This window comes from Ptiloglossa arizonensis, chromosome 5 (genome assembly GCF_051014685.1).
Source record: "Ptiloglossa arizonensis isolate GNS036 chromosome 5, iyPtiAriz1_principal, whole genome shotgun sequence".
In the NCBI taxonomy this organism is placed as follows: Eukaryota; Metazoa; Arthropoda; class Insecta; order Hymenoptera; family Colletidae; genus Ptiloglossa; species Ptiloglossa arizonensis.
The window spans coordinates 23,894,332-23,919,320 of NC_135052.1; the positions used below are offsets into that span (position 1 = coordinate 23,894,332).

Here is a 24,989-nt window from a genome sequence, read left to right on the forward strand (position 1 = left end):
TCCACCGACCTCGATCTCGAAAGACGATGCTTTGGGCGCCTCTGTTACGTTCCTCGATGAATTCGACAATGTTCGTTGTATTCGAGCAAGTCCTTGCCACGTAGTCCTCGCTTTCGAGTCTTCGTTGTATAATTCTCGGTTTGGAGTCCTCGTTTTAAAGTTCTTGCTTTGGACTTCTGCCGTTAGAATCCCCTCTTTGAAGTTCTGTCTTTGCAATCCTCTCTTTGAGGTCCTTTCTTTAGAATCCTTGCTTTCAAGTTCTCTCTTTGGACTCCTCGCTTTGAAGTCCTTGCTTTGAAGTCTTTGTTATAGAGTACTCTCTTTGGACTCCTCGCTTTCAAGGCCTTGCTTTGAAGTCTTTGTTATAAAGTACTCTCTTTGGACTCCTCGCTTTGAAGTTCTTGTTTCGAAGCCCTCGTTATGTAGTCTTCTCTTTGGACTCCTCACTTTGAATTCCTTGCTTTGAAGTCTTTGTTATATAGTACTCTCTTTGGACACCTCGCTTTGAAGTTATGGTTTCGAAGCCCTCGTTATATAGTCCTCTCTTTGGACACTTCGCTTTGAAGTTCTTGTTTCGAAGCCCTCGTTATGTAGTCCTCTCTTTGGACTCCTCGCTTTGAAGTCCTTGCTTTGAAGTCTTTGTTATATAGTACTCTCTTTGGACACCTCGCTTTGAAGTTCTTGTTTCGAAGCCCTCGTTATGTAGTCTTCTCTTTGGACTCCTCGCTTTGAAGCCCTCGTTACATAGACTTCTCATTGGTTTCCTCGCTTCGAAGACCTCGTTATATAATTCTCTTTTTGGACTTCTCGCTTTGAAGTCCTTGCTTTGAAACCTTCGTTATGTAATCTTCTCGTCAGACTCCTCGCTTTGAAGTCCTTGCTTTAAAGCCCTCGTTATATAGTCCTCTCTTTGTACTTCGCGCTTTAAAGCCCTTGTTATATAATCCCCTCTTTGGACTCCTCGCTTTGAAGTCTTTACTTTGAAGCTCTCATTACATAGTCTTCTCTTCGAAGTCATAGCTCGATAGTCCCCCTTTTTTGAACGATCACTCATCGAAGTTTTTATTTTTCATTTCAGAATTCGAAGATGCGAGCATGTAACCAAGGAGAAGTCTCAAGATCGCGGTGAGTACATAAAGATGTTTAATATTGAGTGTGATGTAATTTTGAGTATTGCTCGGATACTTGTCAAGAGTCATTTCTACCACTGTTCGACTTTCAACGAGCAATGAACATTTGTTGTTCTTTTCGAGAAAAATTCTCTACATGTACCTCGTTTATAGACATAAATAATATTGCGTTAAAATTATATTTCCAAATAAGACACATGTATATATTACTTTCCCCTGGAAACTATTTTCAAATGAAATAAAATATAATTACAGTGCAGAATACATAGCGAGATAAAATATAATTATAACGCAAACATTTATTTTCACAATGAAAAGTCGGAAAAAATGATTTTTCCATGAAAACTCTACTCAAATGAGACGAATAGTTCCCCATATATTTTGCATTGCGATTAAATTTTTTTTCATTCGAAAATCGTGTCTCCATTAAAAAATAATTTTTCCCAAATTTCCGGCGCGAGAAGTGGAATAAAAGAATTCCAAAGCAGACATCTCATTTGAAAATATTAGGTCGTTCGAAGAGTCATTTTATTTTTTTTCTTTTTGGTGAAAATAAAACACGATTCTTTTAAAGTGTATAAACATTTTATTAAATTATATATTCTCCATTTTGGTAAACGAAATGACTTTAAGAACAATCCAATACTATTTCCATCGAAGTTATAATTTTCCCCAAATTTTTCGATTCAAATAACCCGCCACTCCCACTCACCCCACCGTGCAAACTTCCCGTCGCGAAACGAGGCGAGCCGGCTCGCGAAAACCAGGGGAAAGTATGCGGTCACCGCGAAAAAATCGGACAAACGACAACGACAACGACAACGACAACGAACGACCGGATTTTCTCGCGAGAGTTGCGCCGCGCGATGCTTTCACTCGCGGCGTTCTCGTAAGCGCTGGAATTACGAATCGGGTGAATCGCGCCTCGTCGTACGACCAATTACGCGATTAGAGACGTTGGTGTTCTCGCTCATTGGGTACGTTCTAACTCATCCACGGGTGACGCGATCGACGTCTTTATCGAACATCCCGATTATCGAATCTGGGTCACGGTAATTCGTTTCGTGTCCCATTTAGCTTTTATCGTCTACAGCGACGCGGCCTAAAGCGTTCGAATCGAAACGGTGACATAATCGACGAGACCACGGGTCAACGGGAACCGATAACGCGCCAACGATCTATCGTAGACGATAAACCGTGGACGAAAAAAAAAAAGAAGAAATACACACGGAGGGGAAACTACGAGCGAATGAATCACCGTGAACGGATTTCTCGACTGCGGTTCGGGGCGACTGGAGGGAGGGAGGGGGAGGGTGGTCAAGGGTGAAAGTACTCATTTTTTAAGATCTTGCGTGGATAAGATTAACGTACCTCTCGATTCGCAATTGTCGTTGATATTTTATTGGCAAAATCCGGAAGAGTGGTTGTTTCCCAAAACAATTGTAAAAGTTATCAAAATGATTGTGAAAGTTATTTATAACAATTGGAAAAGTTATAAAAATGATTGTAAAAGTTATCCATAACAATTTCAAAAGTTATCGATAACAATTGTTAAAGTTCCCGAAACAATTGTGAAAGTTATTTATAACAATTGTAAAAGTTATCAAAATTATTGTAAAAGTTATTTATAACAATTGGAAAAGTTATCGATAACAATAGTTAAAGTTCCCGAAACAATTGTGAAAGTTATTTATAACAATTGTAAAAGTTATCAAAATGATTGTAAAAGTTATTTATAACAATTGGAAAAGTTTTCAAAATTATTGTAAAAGTTATTTATAACAATTGGAAAAATTATCAAAATGATTGTAAAAGTTATCGATAACAATTGTTAAAGTTCCCGAAACAATTGTGAAAGTTATTTATAACAATTGTAAAAGTTATCAAAATGATTGTAAAAGTTATTTATAACAATTGGAAAAATTATCAAAATGATTGTAAAAGTTATCGATAATAATTTCAAAAGTTATCGATAACAATTGTTAAAGTTCCCGAAACAATTGTGAAAGTTATTTATAACAATTGAAAAAGTTATCAAAATGATTGTAAAAGTTATCGATAACAATTGCAAAAGTCATCGATAACAATTGTGAAAGTTATAAAACAAATAGTAAAATTATTGCCTCTACTGCATTATGAAAATTCTCATACTTTCTCCTTACATTAATTACGATTGTTGTGCTCAAACGACACATTCAACACGTGATATTTATTTGTAAATATTTAACGTGAACAAATATGCAATGTCTATGCATTGTTGCGTAAAAACGCAGTTCAAATTTAGTAGTGAAATTGCTTTACTCCGTTAGCGAATGAAATAATTTAAATGGCAGTTGTAGGGACACTGACAGTTATTGAGACATCTATCCTACGCGTCCACGACTCAGGGTGCCTCGTTAAAATATTGACAGGCTATTAAGATCAAGATCTATAACCCCAACGCGTTCTTCCGTTTTGCTAGACGCTCGAAGTATTCAGGTCAAGAATGTCCAGAATGTACGGAACTCGTGTTCTTGTTTTCATAATAATAATAGTTTATTTATTTCCACAAGGAGAACCTTCTGGTTTCATGACGCAACCAGAGGGCAAAGAAATATAAAAACAACCCAATTGCATCAATTGTGACACTTTTAACTACAGAAAAACCGTGCATATGTAATGAAAACGAGATGGGTCGGAAAAGACCCGAATGGACACCCTAGGCTTAAGCGAGACTTTATAGTTCGAATCTTGAGACATTCTGGGATAGAATTTAACGAACATCAACTCTGTACTCTAAGTAAGAATCATTAACGTTTTTTACATGTATTATACTTAGTTAACAATCATTATATTTAGCTAACAGTCGTCCAAATTTTAAATTGAAAACATGTACTTCCAGTTTGAATCTTATAGTATTTGGCTTGAATTTAGGGATATTCTTGGCTAGAGTCTAGCAAAAATAGGTCCTCGAAAGTTGCAATCCAAAAAGTGTACTCTAAGCACCAATCATCGACGTTTGGTTCGAATTTCTAGATCTAGTTAGCTAATAGTCACTGATCCTTCAAACTTAAAATTGAGAAAGTGTACTTCAAGTTCGAATTCTACAGTATTTGGTTTGAATTTTGAGCTAATCCTGACTACAGTCTAACAAACATAGGTCCTCCAAAATTGCAATGCAAAAAGTGTACTCTAAAGTTATCAGTTCTCCAAATTTAACATTGAAAAGGTGTACTCCAAGCAGGAATCCTCCAGTGTTTGCTTCAAATTTAAAGATAATCTTGACTAAAGTCTAACAAACATAGGTCCTCCAAAATTGCAATCCAAAAAGTGTACTCTAAAGTTATCAGTTCTCCAAACTTGAAATTGAAAAGGTGTACTCCAAGCAGGAATCCTCCAGTGTTTGCTTCGAATTTTGAGATAATCTTGACTAGAGTCTAACAAACATAGACCCTCCACAATTGCAATGCAAAAAGTGTACTCCAGGCTGGAATCTTCGTCAAGTATTTTTCAAGCAACTGTCAATCCATCTTTCTTCTCTCGAGGAGACATTGAACCACGACAGTGTTCGAGGTCGGGCCGCGAGGAAAGTTGACGTAAAGTTAGAAGTTCTTGGCTACTCTCCCTGCCACGACGCCATCGAATCGCCACTTTCTCCTGCGGTGAACGCGAACACCTAACCGATCGATGCTGTCCTTCTTCTTCCTCTCTGCGTCTCTTTCCTGCAAATTTTTCTCCACGTCATCTAACCAGTCGCTTTATTCTTTTTTCGGATGTTTCTTCAACTGTGCTGCGTTAATCTTGAACGATGAAAGACTTTGTCCATTTGATATTCGTTATGAATATGTCGCTCAGAGATTCCCTCGTTTAAAGTTAAATCGACCATCCATTGATTCTTTAGATTGAAAAAGAGAAACAAGGTATAGTAGGGACCAAGATATAAAATCGTGAATTAACACTTTTTTTTTTAAACAGGCTTTAGATTCGTACTTCGTGTAATTGTATTAGAAAAAAACTACGTTCGAATTTTTGTTAAATTAAGGTTAAAGAGTGTATGTGGAAAAAAAATGTGTATGTATGTGAAAAGTGTAAATATATATTATATTATATATATAAGATAAATAAGTGTGATAATTATATATATATATATATATATATATATATATATAACTAAATATGTACATATATATTAAATAAAAAAGTGTATATTATATATATATATATATATATATATATCAAATAAGTAAACAAATAGTATATATATTATACATATAAATAAACAAATAATATATATTATATATATAAGATAAATAAGTCTGATAATAATATATAACTAAATATATTATATATTTATTATATATATATATATATATATATATATATATATATATATATATATCATTATATATATATATATGTGTATTTATTTATTTTTACTGAGGTTTTCCATTATAAAAGAATTACTAAAAATCATTTTACTTTAAGTTGAAGTAAATTCGATATCGATAAACAATTGTTATCGATAACTTTTGAAATTGTTATGGATAACTTTTACAATCATTTTGATAACTTTTACAATTGTTATAAATAACTTTTACAATCATTCTGATAACTTTTCCAATTGTTATAAATAACTTTCACAATTTTATTCGAGTCTCCCCCTGTAGATTACGTGTTGACTTGAAGGTATTCCTCACTAGTGGAAACTGCGTGTGAGAGTCAGGCAATCACTCTCAAACGCAGTCTCCATTGGCGCGAAACAACTCGAGAGCAACGCGCAACAGTTTTACTCTCTAGTGAACACGTAGCTTTACAGCTCCGACAACACGTTTCGTAATATCAGTTGATACCGATTCTTTGCAATTCTATCGTGTTACATTGTTGTGGTAATTTAATTTACCACCTTGCTGTATCTTGGCCCCTACTATACAATCTATGATTCTGCTCACATTGGACAAGATATCGATCGAGATCTTTTCTCCATTCTTTGTTTTCTCTTTTCATTTTTTGTTTCTTTGTTTTCATTCTTTCTTTCTTTTTTCATTCTTTCTTTCTTTTCTCATCCTTTTCTTCTTTCGTTCTTACTTTCTCTCGTTATTTGTTTCTTTTTTTCACTCTGCTTCTTTTTTTATTTTCTCTCTCTGTTATTTTTTCATTCTTTGTTTCTTTTTTCATTTTTCCTTTCTCTTTGTCATTCTTTGTTTCTTTTTTCACACTTTGCTATCTTTTTCATTTTTCCTTTCTCTTTGTCATTCTTTGTTCCTTTTTTCACTCTTTGTTTCATTTTTCATTTTTCCTTTCTTTTTGTTATTTTTTCTTTGTTCGTCATTCTTTGTTTCCTTTTTCACTCTTTGCTTCGTTTTTTCATTTTCCCTTTCTTTCTGTTATATTTTCTTTCTTTCGTCATTCTTTGTTTCTTGTCGTCACTCTTTGTTTCTTGTCGTCACTCTTTGTTTCTTACTGCCATTCTTTACTTCTTTTCTTCATCCTTCGTTTCATTCCTTTTAGTTCATTAACGAACGATTTTGTCACTGTACGACACTAGTTAGGACGTAGCCTTATTCGCAGCTCGCTAAAGTCGTTTCGCGACCCACTTCGATCGACCAACGCGATTCGGCACGCGACGAACTTGCAAACGACGCGTTCGATTAACCACGAGCCTTCGAAAACGACTCGAACGCGATATGGCACATTTACCAATTTACAGATAATTTCATTTATTTCGTACACAGGCCAGACCCTCTTCGCAGATCAAATACGATGAGAAGGATACGAACTACTAACGATCGATCGACAATTTACGCAAATACAATTAAGCTGTCGATCACTCGTGCAGGTTTGGTAACTTGTAAATATTTTAAAGAACATATGTTTCAACTTTAGTAACACTGCAAGAGTTGTATCTAATCATGGGTATTCCTCAGCTATAAACTGAGTGAAATCATACATGTAATCTATATGTATATAATTTATTTTTAACTCTTCTTTCTTTCTTTATTCCATTTCTCACTATAGGGTGATTACTTGTTGGTTAATAAATTATTAGTATTACTATACATATTACTACAATTATTACTATACACATTGTTACATTAATACAATTATCATTATTACTATACATATTATTACAATTATTACTGTACACATTATTACATTAATACAATTATCATTATTACTATACATATTATTACAATTGTTACTATACACATTATTACAATTATTACTACACACATTATTACATTAATACAATTATCATTATTACTATACACATTATTACATTAATACACATTATTACATTAATACAATTATTCTTATTACTATACACATTATTACATTAATACAATTATCATTATTACTATACACATTATTACATTAATACACATTATTACATTAATACACATTATTACATTAATACACATTATTACATTAATACACATTATTACATTAATACACATTATTACATTAATACACATTATTACATTAATACACATTATTACATTAATACACATTATTACATTAATACACATTATTACATTAATACACATTATTACATTAATACACATTATTACATTAATACACATTATTACATTAATACACATTATTACATTAATACACATTATTACATTAATACACATTATTACATTAATACACATTATTACATTAATACACATTATTACATTAATACACATTATTACATTAATACACATTATTACATTAATACACATTATTACATTAATACACATTATTACATTAATACACATTATTACATTAATACACATTATTACATTAATACACATTATTACATTAATACACATTATTACATTAATACACATTATTACATTAATACACATTATTATTATTACTATACACATTATTACATTAATATAATTATTATGATTACTATACACATTATTACTTTAATACAATTATTATTATTATTATACACATATTACAATACACTTTCATTCGACTTCAGAATCACTACAACGGTTGTAAACAATCATGATCACCCCTCACCAATAAGTCGACTCCACGAAACAACAATCAACAATAAAATCTCTTTATAAAAATTTCAATGCAATAAATAAGATTTCCAGACTCTCCAACGATCGAACTTCCCACTTTAACGCCGCGAGAAAGGGTCGAGTGTCGCCATATTGGACCACCATTCTAAAAATTCATCCAAAAAAGCTTCCCACTCCCCTGTAACGATCCCCACCCGATCAGATTCGACGAATAAACAAAACTCGGTCGGTCGTAAAGCCGAAAGACTTTCCCATCGACCCGAATAAAAAATCTACCCTCGTCACAATGGCCGCAAAAGGGTTAAATTGTCCCGAGACCTTTTTTTCCCCCGATCGTGAACGCTCCAAGGGGCGATAAAGGAGTTATTTGCATCGAAAATAAAAAAAGGAGAAAAATGCAGAGTGATGGACGATCGGGGGCTCGGGGAGAAGTGTGTCGTATCCGGTACGACGGGCGTCGAGATATGAAAAAAGAAAAGAAACGTGGTCAAGGGCGAATCCAGGCCTGTTACATCATCGAGGACGATGGTGACGATAATCGAAAGGTGGACTCCCAGCGAGGGAAAAAGAAACGTTGCTTTCGACGCGAAAACAAAAGATGGCGTCGCAACGAGTTCGAAGTCTTTCCGGGTCGTTGATCGAGTTGTCTCCGACACGATGAGCTTACTTTTACAAAGAGCCTAACGATGCTGGTTAGATCGGTTGGAACTTTTTCTTTCGGGGAGATCTCGAAACGAGATATTTTGAGACGAAACGAACACGAGGGTGTGGGTGGGTAGATGAGTGGAGACTTTTTTTTTTTTTAATAGTGGTACTTCACTGAGGGATATATGTTGTTTGATATTCGGTGTAGGGGTAGGAAGAAATAAGAAATCACTGTCACAAGAAACTTTTCTAGTTACATTCCAAAATTATGTCAAACACCAATTCTTATTATAAGAAATTTAATGTAAAATTCAAATGTAAATATATATTGTGCACAACAGCCTAACTTGACAAATCACTCTAACAATACACTTTTTTAACTGTATTACCTAATTTTGTAATACAGTTAAAAAAGTGTATTGTTAGAGTGATTTGTTAAGTTAGGCTGTTGTGTACAATATATATTTATATTACAAAATTAGGTAATACAGTTAAAAAAGTGTATTGTTAGAGTGATTTGTCAAGTTAGGCTGTTGTGTACAATATATATTTATATTTGAATTTTTTATTAGATTTCTTATAATAAGAATTGGTGTTTGACATAATTTTGGAATGTAGCTAGGAAAGTTTATTGTGACAGTGATTTGGTAATTTAGGCTATTGTGTAGGATATATATATTTATATGTGAATTTTATATTACATTTTTTGTCAAGAATCAATTTTTAACCTAATTTTCTAAGACAGTCAAAAAAGTGTATTGTAACAGTGATTTGTTAAGTTAGGCTGTTGTGTACAATATATATTTATATTTGAATTTTATATTAGATTTCTTGTCAAGAATCAATGTTTAACCTAATTTTGTAATACAGTCAAAAAAGTGTATTGTTAGAGTGATTTGTTAAGTTAGGCTGTTGTGTACAATATATATTTACATTTGAATTTTATATTAGATTTCTTGTCAAGAATCAATGTTTAACTTAATTTTGTAGTATAATTAAAAAAGTGTATTGTTAGAGTGATTTGTTAAGTTAGGCTGTTGTGTACAATATATATTTATATTTGAATTTTATATTAGATGTCTTGTCAAGGATCAATGTTTAACCTAATTTTATAATACAGTTAAAAAAGTTTATTGTGACAGTGATTTGTTAATTTAGGCTGTTGTGTATGATATATATTCATATGGATATTATAATATATGATAATATATTCATATTACATTTTATGTCAAGTATTAGTGTTTAACAGGCAGTGAATTTGGTAGTGATTTGTTAATGTGCACAATCTACTGTGTATATATTTATATGTAATTTTGTATTTTATTTCGTATTATATAAATTTCTAAATAATATTGTCTATCGATTGTTCCTTTGTATTGGGTCTACTCAAGTTTTATACGTTTCACGTTTTATATATTATAATATAAAATTTGTATATCAATATAATATATAGAAAAGTTTGTTAGTCCTGAATGATTTCTTTAACATATAAAACTCGACGTATAAAATATAAAGGAACAATTAGTAGATAATCTTATTTAGAAATTTATATAATACATATATACAAAATATAATATAGTGTCGTATTTGTGATACCTATTAAGTTTAAAAGTCAAGAACTTGCCTTTCCACTGTATCAATAAGTTAACATTGAGAAAATATGGAAACTTACACACCCTATCCAAAATGTAATAAAACAAGTTTGAAGTAATAATCTTAATTGTTCTAGAAGATCGAGTCTATCTTCATAATTGTCACACATTATAGCCATGAAATTAAAAAAAAATATCAAGAACTTGTGTCTTCACTATATCAATAAGTTAACGTTGAGAAAATATGAAAACTTTATTCAAAATGTAACGAAACAAGTTCGAAATAACAATCTTAAGAGTTCTGGAAGATCGAGTACAATGTCGTTACACGTTATAACCATAGACCCATTAAGTTTAAAAAATTGTCAAAAATTCAAAATGTAACAAAATAAGTTTGCATTAATAATCTGACAAGTTCTGGAAGATCGAGTATATCTTCATAATTGTCACACATTTTACACACACACTCGTTAAGTTTAAAAAAATTATCAACAACTTGTGTCTCCACTGTAACAATGACTTAACGTTGAGAAGGGTTCCAAACTGGCGCACCCTGTTCGAAATGTAAAGGAACAAGTTTGAAATAATAACCTTAGGGGCTTCGGTAGATAGATCGGACAAATTCAGTAGCCATGTTTTTTCACACGCTGAATACGGTCCACGGAGGATAAAGAGGAGGTTTTTTATCCCCGTGTGGCCTCGAGCGAGCAAAATATTCGGTTCACTGGGACTCGGGTCGGCGAGTGTGCAGTGTCGTCGAAGTCGAAGTTTGAAAACGTACGGGGCAGTCCGTGTCGTTACTAGACCACAACTATGCACCGCTTAGAACCGAGCTAAATCTGTTACCAGTATCGCCCTTACCTGTGGGCAAACGGGGCATTTGCCCTGGGCCCTCGTCGAGGGATCCTGGGATTTATTAGTGTCGCGTTTGGATGAAAAATTAACAGCAACGCGGATAATTTTACACGTGGACCGTATGTTTAAACTTAATGATATATAAAAGAAAAAAAAATACCAAGGTATTAATAAGCTGATAGAAAAAACAAAATTTACATCCCCCATCTATTCTTGCTTTTGATATCTTTCATCGATTCTCTTTCTTTGTCACTCTCGCTCGTTTAATAATATATATATATAAAAAAAAATAAAATAAACTAATAGAAACAACAAAATTTACATCTCTTGTGAAAGTTCCAAGAAATAAAAATTCTTCGAGTTGAAAAAAATGATAACACTTTAAATCAAACGATAACAATGTTTCAATCTTAAAGTGTTGCCATTGTCTTTTAAATATGAGGATTTTTCATTTTCGGGAACTTTTACAATCGTTATCAGTACCATTTGCAATTACTTCGGTGAGTTCTACGTATTGTTATTATTTATTATTAAAAAAAATGGTAATTACTCTCGCAACGTGTATCAATTTGTGACGAAAAGTCCTACGGTTTCTTTGGAAAAAATTTGCTAAAGAAGTGCTCCTTTCCGGCACCAAAACCCAGGAGACCACCTTAAACGGTTGAACTCGGAGTCTCACGATCGTATCCGGGCGGATTCGAAGAACGAGGTCCATTTGAAATGCCGTGGAAAGGAGTCTCGGATGCCTCGGTCTGTATTTCGATCGGTTCGTTTCTTCGTTGCACCGTTGCCGTTCTAATCGACCGTTTAGTCGATACCGTACAGCACGGGTTTCATAACTCGATTAAGTAACGCGCCTACCGCGAAGCGAGAAAATAATGCCAAGGCTCTTCGTATCGCTGCCGCGATAGAGACGCGGATAACGGTGCGCGTAGTTATTAAAATCAATCTCTGATCGTTCGACTCTGTATGGAAAAATATTGCTCGATCTTTCGTTCGGTTCACAGTGTCCTAGGTACCTGCACACTGTGAAACACTCATTCTGGGGGTAAACCTACACCCTACTTAGAGACACAGAGATGTAGTTTGATGTAGAGTATTATATAGTGTTTGTTTAGACTCTGTGTGGAAAAATGTTGCTCCATCTTTCGATTGGTTAACAATGTCCTACGTACCTGCACACTGTGAAATATTCATTTTGGGGGCAAACCTACACCCTACTTAAAGACACAGAGATGTAGTTTGATGTAGAGTATTATATAATGTTTGTTTAGACTCTGTGTGGAAAAATGTTGCTCGATCTTTCGATTGGTTTACAGTGTCCTAGGTACCTGCACACTGTGAAATATTCATTTTGGGGGCAAACCTACACCCTACTTAAAGACACAGAGATGTCGTTTGATGTAGAGTATTATATAGTGTTTGTTTAGACTCTGTAAGGAAAATTATTGTTCAATCTCTCAAATGGTTCAGGACACATCTATATTCAATAGGACATTTATTTTGGTGGTAACACTACTACATCCTACTTATTTGATTGGTTCAGGACCTGTGAATGGTTCACAGTTTCCTAGGTATCTACACATTGTGAAACACTAACATTGGGGGCAAACTTACACCATATGAAGTATTGGTCTGGCTCTACACCAGATGTAGAGATCAGTATTATATAGTGTTTGTTTAGATTTTGTATAGAAAAATATTCCTCAATCTTTCGATTGGTTCACAATGTCCTAGGTATCTACACACTGTGAAACATTTATTTTGGGGGCAAACCTACATCCTACTTATTTGACTAGTTCAAGACCTGTGAATGGTTTACGATGTCCTAGGTATCTACACACTGTGAAACATTTATTTTGGGGGCAAACCTACATCCTACTTATTTGAATAGTTCAGGACCTGTGAATGGTTTACGATGTCCTAGGTATCTACACACTGTGAAACATTTACTTAGGGGGCAAATCTACATTCTACTTATTTGACTAGTTCAGGACCTGTGAATGATTCACCATGTCCTGGGTATCTACACACTGTAAAAGATTTACTTTGGGGGCAAAAGCTACATTCTACTTTCGCAAACCTAGATCCTACTTACGAAAACCTACATTCTACTTATCTGACTGGTTCAGTACCTGTGAATAGTTTACGATGTCTTAGGTATCTACACACTGTGAAACATTTACTTTGGGGGCAAAATCTACATCCTACTTACGCAAACCTACATCCTACTTATTTGACTGGTTCAGTACCTGTGAATAGTTTACCATGTCCTAAGTATCTACACACTGTGAAATATTTACATTGGGGGAAAACTCACACCATATCAAAGACACAGAGTTGTCATTTGATATAGAGATATAGTATTATATGGAGTTTATTGTTGCATACTCTGTGTGGAAAATGATTGCTCGATCTCTCAACTGGTTCAGGACCCATAATGTCTAAGGTACCTATATTCGGTAGAACATTTGTGTTGGGAGCAAACCTAAATATACCCTACTTGCGTGTCAAAGACACAGAGCAGTCATCTGCTGTCGAGTCTTGTACCGTGTAATGTGTCTTTCTTACGGATTATTTATTGCTCTTGTACTGTAGTACAATACTATATCTTGTACTATAGTATACTCTTGTAAATAAAGTAATAATAATACTAGCGGTTTAGGTGACACCTAGAGAAACTATGTCTGGGTCCAAACTGACCCTTAACTTGGCCCAGCACAAATATTTCAAAGGAAGATTTCATTATTTTAGAGTGATTCTCTTTATTTCTAGGAAGAACTTTGCTAACGATATAATTGTGCAATGTAGAAGTCTTTGGGTCCGAAAAGACCCCAAGCGTAATATGATAAGGATTAACAGGTACTTTTCTTAATTTCTAAAAGAAGCTGCACTAATATTATAACTATGTGATGCAAAAGTCTCTGGGTCCGAAAAGACCCAGTCTTCTCGTTCAAAGATCCGATTTATTTACATTAAATATCCCCAGATTGAATATAACGATCAAAAGTAGCTTATTTTTGAAAACAGAAAAATTTGCTCCATCTCACGAAAATAAGAAAACCTTTCGAAATTAAATCACTCGTTGAAATTACATAAGTTCCACGTAATATTTAGTAATGAAAAATTAATCCTTGTTAGAGATGTTTCCTCGTACGATTGATCTTAGAACTGTAGCTCCTAGAATCGTGGACCAGAATGTTCGATTATCATACTCTAGATAAGTAATCAGGGCGAATTATGGCGTCAGTCTTCTACCCATGAAAGACGTTCAATCGTTCTAGATAGCTCACGCTAGAAAGATACACCTTCTCAGTAACAATCACCCATCTCTAAGAAACACAGCAGAGAAACCAGAGAAAACTAAAAACAAAATAATAATACACACACAGAAAAAAGTAGCTTTCCTTAAATTGTTTAAAAATTGCCTAGAATGGTTCTCGAAGAATCTTCGTTTGGAAAGTCTACAAAAGAATCGTCACAATCGTTCCTAGATATTCCCAAACAAAAATAAAAATAATTAACTCTAACTCGAACTTAACAATTAATTCTACTTTGCCAGACAGAGGGACACTAATCGAAAAAGGTCTTACAAATTTCCCAAAAAAGGGACAACTCCCAAAAATCCTTTTTGTACGTAAGACTTAACCCTCAAAGTAACAAACCATGTCCCAAAAATTGAACAAAGACTCGTACGAAAGGAGAGCCTAATTAGTCGAGTCTAATCCTCGACTCTAATCCTTGTGTATCTCTAGTCATCCACTAGTAGCTAATCCTCTGGATCTTAACGATCACTCATCTCTAATAAATACAGCAAAGAAACCAGAGAAAACTAAAAACAAAATAATAATACACACACAGAAAAAAGTAGCTTTCCTTAAACTGTTTAAAAATTGCCTAGAAAGCCGCCAGAAGAACCGCCTTATCATATTATGCTTGGGGTCTTTTCGGACCCAAAGACTTCTACATTGCACAATTATATCGTCAGCAAAGTTCTTCCTAGAAATAAAGAGAAGCACTCTAAACTAATGAAATCTTCCTTTGAAATATTTGTGCTGGGCCACGTTAAGGCCACGTTTCTATATATTCCCAAAGAAAAAGAAAAATACAATTAACCCTACTCTCCTAGAAAGAGGCACATTGACCGAAAAAGGTGTTGAAAATTACCCAAAAAAGAAAAAATTCCCAAAAATCCCTTTTTGTAAGACTTAACCCTCAAAGTAACAAACCATGTCCCAAAAATTGAACAAAGACTCGTACGAAAGGAGTGCCTAATTAATCGAGTCTAATCCTCGACTCTAATCCTTGTGTATCTCTAGTGATCCACTAGTAGCCAATCCTCTGTATCTTGTCGGAGGATCGTCCACCGGCACGTTGGCTGGAGGATCGGTTCTGTTGGATCGGTGGTTTCGGCGTCGGTCGCGTGACATAATTTCGGAATAAAAGACAGCCGATCCGGCTCGGGGCGTCGGTTTTGTGGGTCACGGCGATGACGTGTACACGGCCGGTGTGTGTAACGGGACAATTTGTGCGCTGGCGGTACGCTCGGGTGGGTGTCAGCCATGGCCGTAGGAGGGGGCAAAACGAGGGTAATGTAGGTCAGTAAATGTATAGCCAGCACTTTCTCCGGACCGTTCGAAAACTGGCTCCTCTCTCTCTCCTTCTCTCCTCTCCTACGGCGTTCGTTCATCCTCCGCGAGAGCCAGCGAGCCTCTCTCTGGTGGTCGGAGGTTGGTTCCTCCTCGCTGGACGTAACGGGACAGCCTCGAAACGGGTTCCGTACCGTTTCTCGACGACGGAACAGAAAACGCGGACGTAGCAAGGACATCAGCCCGGATCCACCGGCGTTCTTTCGCGGAGGATGGCCCGAAGGAGACATGGTCCTCTTCGTGGGGGTCTCGCACCTGGATTGGGACATTTAATGACGTTGGCAAACTGTAAGAAAGAAATCTGTCAGGACTAGGACACTTGTAGGCAATTTGTAGTCACTGACTACAATCTTGGATTTTAGTATCAAAGTTGATCTGGAATTTTGTGTTTGATAATTTTAACAATGAATGAGAAAGAAATTTGTCCGTTAGGACTTGGACTAGGACACTTGTAGGCAATTTGTAGTCACTGCGTCACATCTTGGATTTTAATATCAATGTTGCTCTGGAATTTCGTGTTTGATAATGTTAGCAATGAATGAGAAAGAAATATGTCTGTTAGGACTAAGACTAGGATACTTGTAGGCAATTTGTAGTCACTGCGTCACATCTTGGATTGTGGTATCAAAGTTATTCTGGGATTTTATCTTTGTTGGTGTTAGCAATGAACGAAAAAGGAATTTGTTTGTCAGAACTAAGACACTTTGTAGCTATTGCCTTACATCTTGGATTGTAGTATCAAAGTTGCTCTGGAATTTTGTGTTTGATAATGTTAGCAATGAACGAAAAAGAAATTTGTCTCTTGAGTCTAAGACACTTCTAGGCAATTTGTAGTCACTGCCTCATATCTTGGATTGTAGTATCAAAGTGGTACCAGAATTGTATCTTTGGTGATGTAGGTGACCGAAAAAGGAATTTGTTTGTAAAGACTAGGATGTTTCTAGCAACCTAGATCTTTGATTATTGTATTAAAGTGGTTCTAAAATTTTATCTTTGAGACTAAGACACTTCTAGGCAATTTGTAGCTACTGCCTACACCTTAGACTGTTGTATCAAAGTGGTTCTGGGATTTTGTCTTTGATGGTGTTAGCAATGAACGAAAAAGAAATTTGTCTGTCAGAACTAAGACACTTTGTAGCTACTGCCTTACATCTTGTTAGGCAGTACATCATTGTAGTATCAAAGTGGCTCTGAAATTTTGTCTTTGATGATGTTAGCAATGACCAAAGAAGAAATTTGTCTCTTGAGACTGAGGCACTTGTAGGCAATTTATAGTTACTGTCTACATCTTGGACTGCAGTGTCAAAGTGGTTCTGGAATTTTGTCTTTGATGTTGTTAGCAATGACCAAAGAAGAAATTAGTCTCTTCAGACTAAGACACTTGTAGGCAATTTGTAGCTACTGCCTACATCTTGGATTGTAGTATCAAAGTGCTGCCAGAATTGTATTTTTGTAACTACAGAATTTATTTGTAACTACATATTTATTTGTAACTTGTGACTAGAATGTTTCTAGCAAGGTTCTAACAATCTAGACCTCTGACTATTGTATTGAAGTGGTTCTTGAATTTTGTCTTTGATCATACTAGCAACGAGCAAAAAAGAAGTTTGTCTACCAAGACTAGGACACTTGCAGGAAATTTTTAGCAATTTTAGATGTTTAATTTACGTATAAAAATGGTGTCAGACATTTGTATCCACTTTCCAAGAATCCTAGATCTTCGATTTTCGTATCAGTGTAGTTCCAGAATTGTGTCTTTGGGGACTTAGATAACCTAAAATGAACCACCTGAATAATACAGGGTGATACCGAAACAAGCCGAACAGGTTGAATCTACACGAAGAAATAAGTCGAAATTTACGATCGAGATTCTTTTTTAGAAATCAGTAAATAATTCCAAATTTCCGGTAATCTCAAACTTTTTCGACGATATCTTTTTTTTTCCCAAAATATAATGTTTCTTTTTAAAAATGAGAAAAAATACTAATTTAGGTGAAAGTCTCTAATCTGCAACTTAACCTTCAAAAATATTTCGAAATCTACGATCCTCTTCGGTATAAATCGGTAAATAGTTCCAAACTTTTGGACGACATTCTTTTTCTGCCCCAAAATATAACGTTTCTATTTTAAATACAGTAAAAAGGTACTAATTGTCAATGATTTTCAACGAAATCTACGATCGAGACTTCCCTCGAATGATTTGCGATCGGTAAAAGGGGTCGCGCGACCTCTGCGCGAGAGTACCGCGAACCGCGCGAAAATTCAAATTCGTTATATCGAATTTCGTACGACCGAGCCCAATTTCCAAAGCGCGTTCGTTCTTTACAGTTACGCGGTGAAAAGAGATCGAAGGAACCTTTCGAGACGATTTCGTTTGCCTCCCACCACGTTCCTTTGTTGTTACGTGAAACACCTGGTTTCTCGTCGGTGGACGTAACGGGACAGGCCCGAAACGGGTTCCGTACCGTTCCTTGCGACGTAACGTTACGAGATAGATCAAGGCCACTACCTTGGTCGGTGCACGCGAAGCCCAATTAAACGTTCCGTGTTATTTTCGTCTGTCGCGTGCTCACCTCGACGTTTCGCGAATCGCGCGTATTCGCGCGACAGGATACTTTAGCGCGATCAATTCTTCGCTTCTCGTTTGATTAATATTTTCAAAATTGAATCGATGGAAGATGAAAACGAATTAATTGACAATTCAATTGTTACACCTGTGAAAAATTATTTTTCTCCAAGATAAAAAAGTTCTCTTTTTCTTTCAGTTGTCTTCAAAAGTAATTGACAAACCATTGGTATTAAACTGTTTAGTTTAATTGTTCTATGTAATGGGTTAAGAAATGTACCACCTTGGTACGTATGGGATATTTTTCAAATATTGATAATAACTTATGCAAAATATACTATATTATCTTAGACTAAGTATACTATTGTATAATAACTTATACTGAAAGTATTATAATAAATTATACCAAATACACTACAATAACTTCTACTAAGTACACTATAATATACTAAATATACTATAATAATTTATACTAAATATATTATAATAATTTATACTAAGTATACTATAATAACTTATTCTAAATACACTATAATAATTTATATTAAATATACTATAATAAATTATACCAAATATACTACAATAACTTCTACTAAGTACACTATAATAACCTATACTAAATATACTATAATAATTTATACTAAATATATTATAATAATTTATACTAAATATATTATAATAATTTATACTAAGCATACTATAATAACTTACTCTAAATACACTATAATAATTTATATTAAATATACTATAATAAATTATACCAAATACACTACAATAACTTCTACTAAATACACTACAATAACCTATACTAAATATAGTATAATAATTTATACTAAGTGTGTACTATAATAACTTATCTTAAATACACTATAATAATTTACACTAAAATTATACGCACTAAGGAAATATCAGCTCGTCGAAGTAAAATTCTCGATCGATTTCAACGACAAACAACTATGTCGTTTCGATCGACATATTGTCGGCTTCGATCGATAGATAATCGACGAAACGTTCGTCATGGGCTAACGGTGTTCCTTAGAAGGCGCCGAATTAGGCGGTTACAGTACTGTTATGTTTACCCACGATCGTTAGATGCCACGGTAGACCGTTTTCGACACAGACCGATGCGTAACGGTCGGAGGAATTTATGGAAATTAATTTCACCGGAATTTCTACGAACTTTCGTCCAAACCTTCCCACAGTAGTCCAGAAACCAACTAGTAAAATTGAGAAAAAGCAGTTTATTTTCAAAGATCGATGAATAAGCACTTATTATACATTTTCTTACATAATTTTTACATTGATCTTTTATTACAAAAATGATATTATACATATTATATATAATTGTGCAACAGAAGATAAAATATATGCTACGTTTCACGTGAAAATTTGTTTATACAAATAACGGAATGTAATATAATTTTTAATTCTTCTTACCTGTAAAACTGATTTTAATGAAAGTTTGTGTGCATGTAGAGCATAATAGTGCATATACAGAATGAAAGAAATTTTCTTAAAAAAAATTTTCAATTTTTAATATACTAAAGTTCAACTGTAATAAACTCCACCAAAAGAATTGAATTAAAACAATGAAGAAATGTAGAAACTTCAGCTCGTAATTCTATCCTTTGGAAAGAATTTTTAATCAATAAAAAAATTATGTCGTATACTACCCAGTATACTTACACACACAAACTTTCATGAAAATCAGACTTTTAGGTTACAAGAATTTCTCCATAATACAATGTGCAAATCCTTTTCTCATCCACTGTATTTAGTGTACTCGTTAACATATTTTAGAACAGTGTTCGAGCAATTATTAACACCGTGTCTAAATTAAAATATAAATAAATATAAAATATAAAATATAAAGTCGAATATTAAAATATAATTTATTAATTGAACTTCTATTCTCCAAATTACTAAGAGCAGATTGTATAGTTTATAACCAGAGGAACGAATAGTATAAAAAATTACCCATAATACAGTGTATTTAAAATATAAATTCTTTTTTCATCCACTGTATTCAGTATACTCGTTAACATATTTTAGAACAGTGTTCGAGCAATTATTAACACCGTGTCTAAATTAAAATATAAATAAAAATAAAATATAAAATATAAAGTCGAATATTAAAATATAATTTATTAATTGAACACCTATTCTCCAAATTACTAAGAGCAGATTCTATAGTTTATAACCAGAGGAACGAATAGTATAAACAATTCCCCATAATACAGTGTATTTAAAATATAAATTCTTTTTTCATCCACTGTATTTAGTGTGCTTGTTAACATATTTTAGAACAGTGTTCGAGCAATTATTAACACCGTGTTTAAATTAAAATATAAATAAATATAAAATATAAAGTCGAATATTAAAATATAATTTATTATTTGAATACCTATTCTCCAAATTACTAAGAGCAAATAGTATAAAAGATCTGAAGATCGTGCTCCAACAGTCATGAAGGGATGAAAACGAAGAGATCATCTCGAGTAAGAAACGAGCACATTCCACGATGGTGAAATTGTTTCGTAGACGCGAAAAGCAATTTGTTTCCGCGTATGGAGGCGATCGTATCGTACAGTGATTCGATTAACGAAGAAACGCAGACACGAGTCCTTGTCGGCCCCTTTTGTACCGAAAGATCGTCTTCGCGATGCAAACTCGAGGAACGAGCGTAATTATTCCGCGAAGCCTTGGGAGATTCGAGACAGGAAATCGAGAAAACGTTCTCTTTCGCTGGAAACCGCTCGTGTCGCTTCCCTCCGACTAGAAATAGAAATCTAAATGGACTTTCTTTCACGTCGGTGTTTTCCAAAGCGACGTGAATGTTCAAAAATATCTCCTCCGAAATACCACCTGGCCAATCGTGACTCGTGATACTTTTTTTCTTTTTGGTACACGTCAAATAAAATTCTTCCTTGGATTCTTCTTTTTGTGAAAAAGTGCACACGAATCACTTTGACTTTTGACTCGTTGACTTTGATTTCTCGTTGATGTGTTCCAAAACGATGTCAATGTTCAAAAATATCTCGTTTGAAATACCACCTGGCCAATCGTGACTCGTGATTACTTTTTTCTTTTTGGTAAACGTCAAATAAAATTCTTCCTTGGATTCTTCTTATTGTGGAAAAGTGCATACGAATCACTTTGACTCTTGACTCGTCAATTTAATTTTTGTTTTCATAGACAGTATGGAGTTTGATGGGAAGAAAATATGGATTTTGAAAGTGTCTATGGGAAGATAAGATGGATTTTGAATGTGAATCAAAGTCAGAGTGATTTATATGTATTTTTTCATAAAAGAAGAATCGAAGACAAAATTTTATTTAATATATAAATACGTAGAGGTGTACTGGGTGTCACAAAATTATGACACAACCACTAGGGTGTGATGCTGCACTTTAAAAGTGCATCAAAGACGAAGTAATCTGTACTTACTTTTTTGTGAAAAGGAGAATCGAAAAAAGAATTTTATTTAATATATAAATATGTATAGATGTACTGGATGTCATGAAATAATACGTAACAATCATCACAGTGTGATTCTACGTATTAAAAGTTAATAAAAGTCAAAGTGATTCATATGTATTTTTTTATAAAAAGAAGAATCAAAATAACCATTTTATTTAATATTTAAATATATAGGGGTGTACAAAGTCAAAAGTTGATCAAAGTCTTCTGAGGTGCCATAATTTTATATTCAGTAAGATAGATCTGTATTTGATTATCATTCGTTCATTGATAAACTTGTTATAATTTTTTAACAACACACCAGACTATAGATTTTTCCTATGAATCTTCCCGTTTTATAAAATAATTATTACACCGTACTTCTCTGTAGTAATATTTTTAATTTGTTCAATTATTGATCAAATTCCGTATCGTAGTTTAAAAATGAATACTCGGAGTGCATTTTAAATGAAAATTATCGATTGCACGGTTTACGAAATGCAAGATAGTTGAGAAATTTTAAATATTCGACGAAGTATGCGTTTCTGGAATACCATCGGCCGAGTTGTAATTTATGCGCGGAACGTAGAAAGTAAACAAGAATGATGTAAAGTCTCCGAAACACATGACATCGAGAAGTATTTATTTTCCAATCGCTACATTTGTCATCGAACGGTTTTATTTTGCCCCGAATAGCGTTTGCAACGTACAACAATAATAATAGTACCATACTGAGCGAAGGAAAAAAGAAAGGAAGAACAGGAGAATAAATAATTAATCTAGACAAGTGAAATTAAGTGTTTACGTACGCTGTTATTAACCTAATCTTGGAAACAATATAATAATAATACGATAAAGTAACGAGGGTCAAGGATAAGAGAAGTAGACGATAAGAATTGAATATATACGACGACACTTACGTTGATAAGAAAGAAAATTATTGCAAAGAAAACAACTCGTGGAGTATAAAACTCGGAGGCAATGTTTGTTAAATAATTTAACGTCGAAGGTGCTGAACATGTGGTCGGTTATGATCAATAAAGTGTGTGGTATCTGTGTAAGTGTTAACGTGTTCAAGATGTGTTTAAACACGTGTTCCAAGATTCTATGATTTATAGCATTAGTTCATTGGTACTTTGCTATAGACTATTTAATGTAATGTAAGATAATATAACGTAGATTTTGACGAAGATTGAAATAAATATATTTTATTAACGTTTTCCATGAACTTTTTGAACAGTCCTTCTTGAACAGACCTTCTTGAGAAGACTTTTTTTGAACAAACCTTGGGAAGAGGTCCTTGGACCTTCTTGAACAGATCTTCTTGAGAAGACCTCCTTGAACTGACCTTCTTGAACAGACCTTCTTTAGAAGACCTCCTTGAACTGATCTTTTTGAACAGACCTTCTTCAACAAATTTTCTTGAGAAAACCTCCTTGAACTGACCTTCTTGAACAGATCTTCTTGAGAAGACATCCTTGATCTGACCTTCTTGAGAAAACCTCCTTGAACACACCTTCTTGAACAGATTTTCTTGACAAAACCTCCTTCAACTAACCTTCTTGAACAGATCTTCTTGAGAAGACCTCCTTGAACTGACCTTCTTGAACAGACCTTCTTGAGAAGACCTCCTTGAACTGATCTTCTTGAACAAACCTTTTTGGGAAGACCTCCTTGAACTGATCTTCTTGAACAGACCTTCTTGAACAGATTTTCTTGAGAAGACCTTCTTGAACAGACCTTCTTGAGAAGACCTCCTTGAACTGATCTTCTTGAACAAACCTTTTTGGGAAGACCTCCTTGAACTGATCTTCTTGAACAGACCTTCTTGAACAGATTTTCTTGAGAAGACCTCCTTGAACTGACCTTCTTGAGAAGACCTCCTTGAACTGATCTTCTTGAACAAACCTTTTTGGGAAGACCTCCTTGAACAGACCTTCTTGAGAAGACCTCCTTGAACAGACCTTCTTGTAAAGACCTCCTTGAACTGATCTTTTTGAACAGACCTTCTTGAACAGATTTTCTTGAGAAGACCTCCTTGAACAGACCTTCTTGAACAGACCTTCTTGAGAAGACCTCCTTGAACAGACCTTCTTCAACAGACCTTCTTGAACAGACCTTCTTGAGAAGACCTCCTTGAACAGACCTTCTAGAACAGACCTTCTTGAGAAGACCTCCTTGAACAGGCCTTCTTGGAAAGACCTCCTTGAACTGATCTTTTTGAACAGACCTTCTTGAACAGATTTTCTTGAGAAGACCTCCTTCAACTGTCCTTCTTGAACAGACCTTCTTGAGAAGACCTCCTTGAACAGACCTCCTTGAACAGATCTTCTTGAAAAGACCTCCTTGATCTGACCTTCTTGAGAAAATCTCCTTGAACACACCTTCTTGAACAGACCTTCTTGAGAAGACCTCCTTGAACTGATCTTCTTGAACAAACCTTTTTGGGAAGACCTCCTTGAACTGATCTTCTTGAAGAGACTTGTTTGAACGAACTTTTTCGAACAGAATTTCTCGAACAGTCCTTTTCAAACAAACCCTTTTCAACAGACCTTTTCGAACACATAATTACTCATTCGGTTAACCCGAAACTCGAATAATTACAAATGAACGTAAATCTTAAAAATGATCAAACGTAATTATGCTTCCCTAACGTACCTTTTCCAAAATACGCGTCAGCGATTCGCGGGGATACTTTCTATCGGAAAAAGCGCGGCTCACCAGGGATCTTAACCTCGTCACGGTCAAACTTCCGCGAAGAAATTCAACCGACGTTGCAGTTAGAAAGGTAATAAGTAAGCGACGGTAAGGAAAGTCCGCTGGAAATTATGGAGTGAGGTAAGACTAGGCTGATGCATTACATTTAACGCGATGCTATTACTGTATAAGTACGTGAAAGTTGGCTCCCCCTCGCCGGGAGCGCTGTAAGCGTATTTAGCCGGGGATGGGACGCCTCGATGGTTAGCATCGTCACTTAGAAACCAGCCGTGTCGTTCGAGCACATATTTTACGTTACGATGTTGCGACGTCTTCCGAGAAAAGAAGAAATTATCGCGCCGGTTTGTTTTTCCTCGCGTGCGCGAGATGCA

At 34.6% G+C, this 24,989-nt stretch overlaps 1 long non-coding RNA gene across 1 annotated transcript in view; it reads left to right on the forward strand.

Moving 5' to 3' along the window:
• Window positions 1–24,989, forward strand: part of LOC143147465 (uncharacterized) — a 436,849-nt gene that overhangs the window by 268,958 nt on the left and 142,902 nt on the right. Inside the window, exon 3 of the long non-coding RNA XR_012992265.1 lies at window positions 1,079–1,125. This is a non-coding gene — a long non-coding RNA (uncharacterized LOC143147465). The remainder of the gene's footprint in view (window positions 1–1,078; window positions 1,126–24,989) is intronic.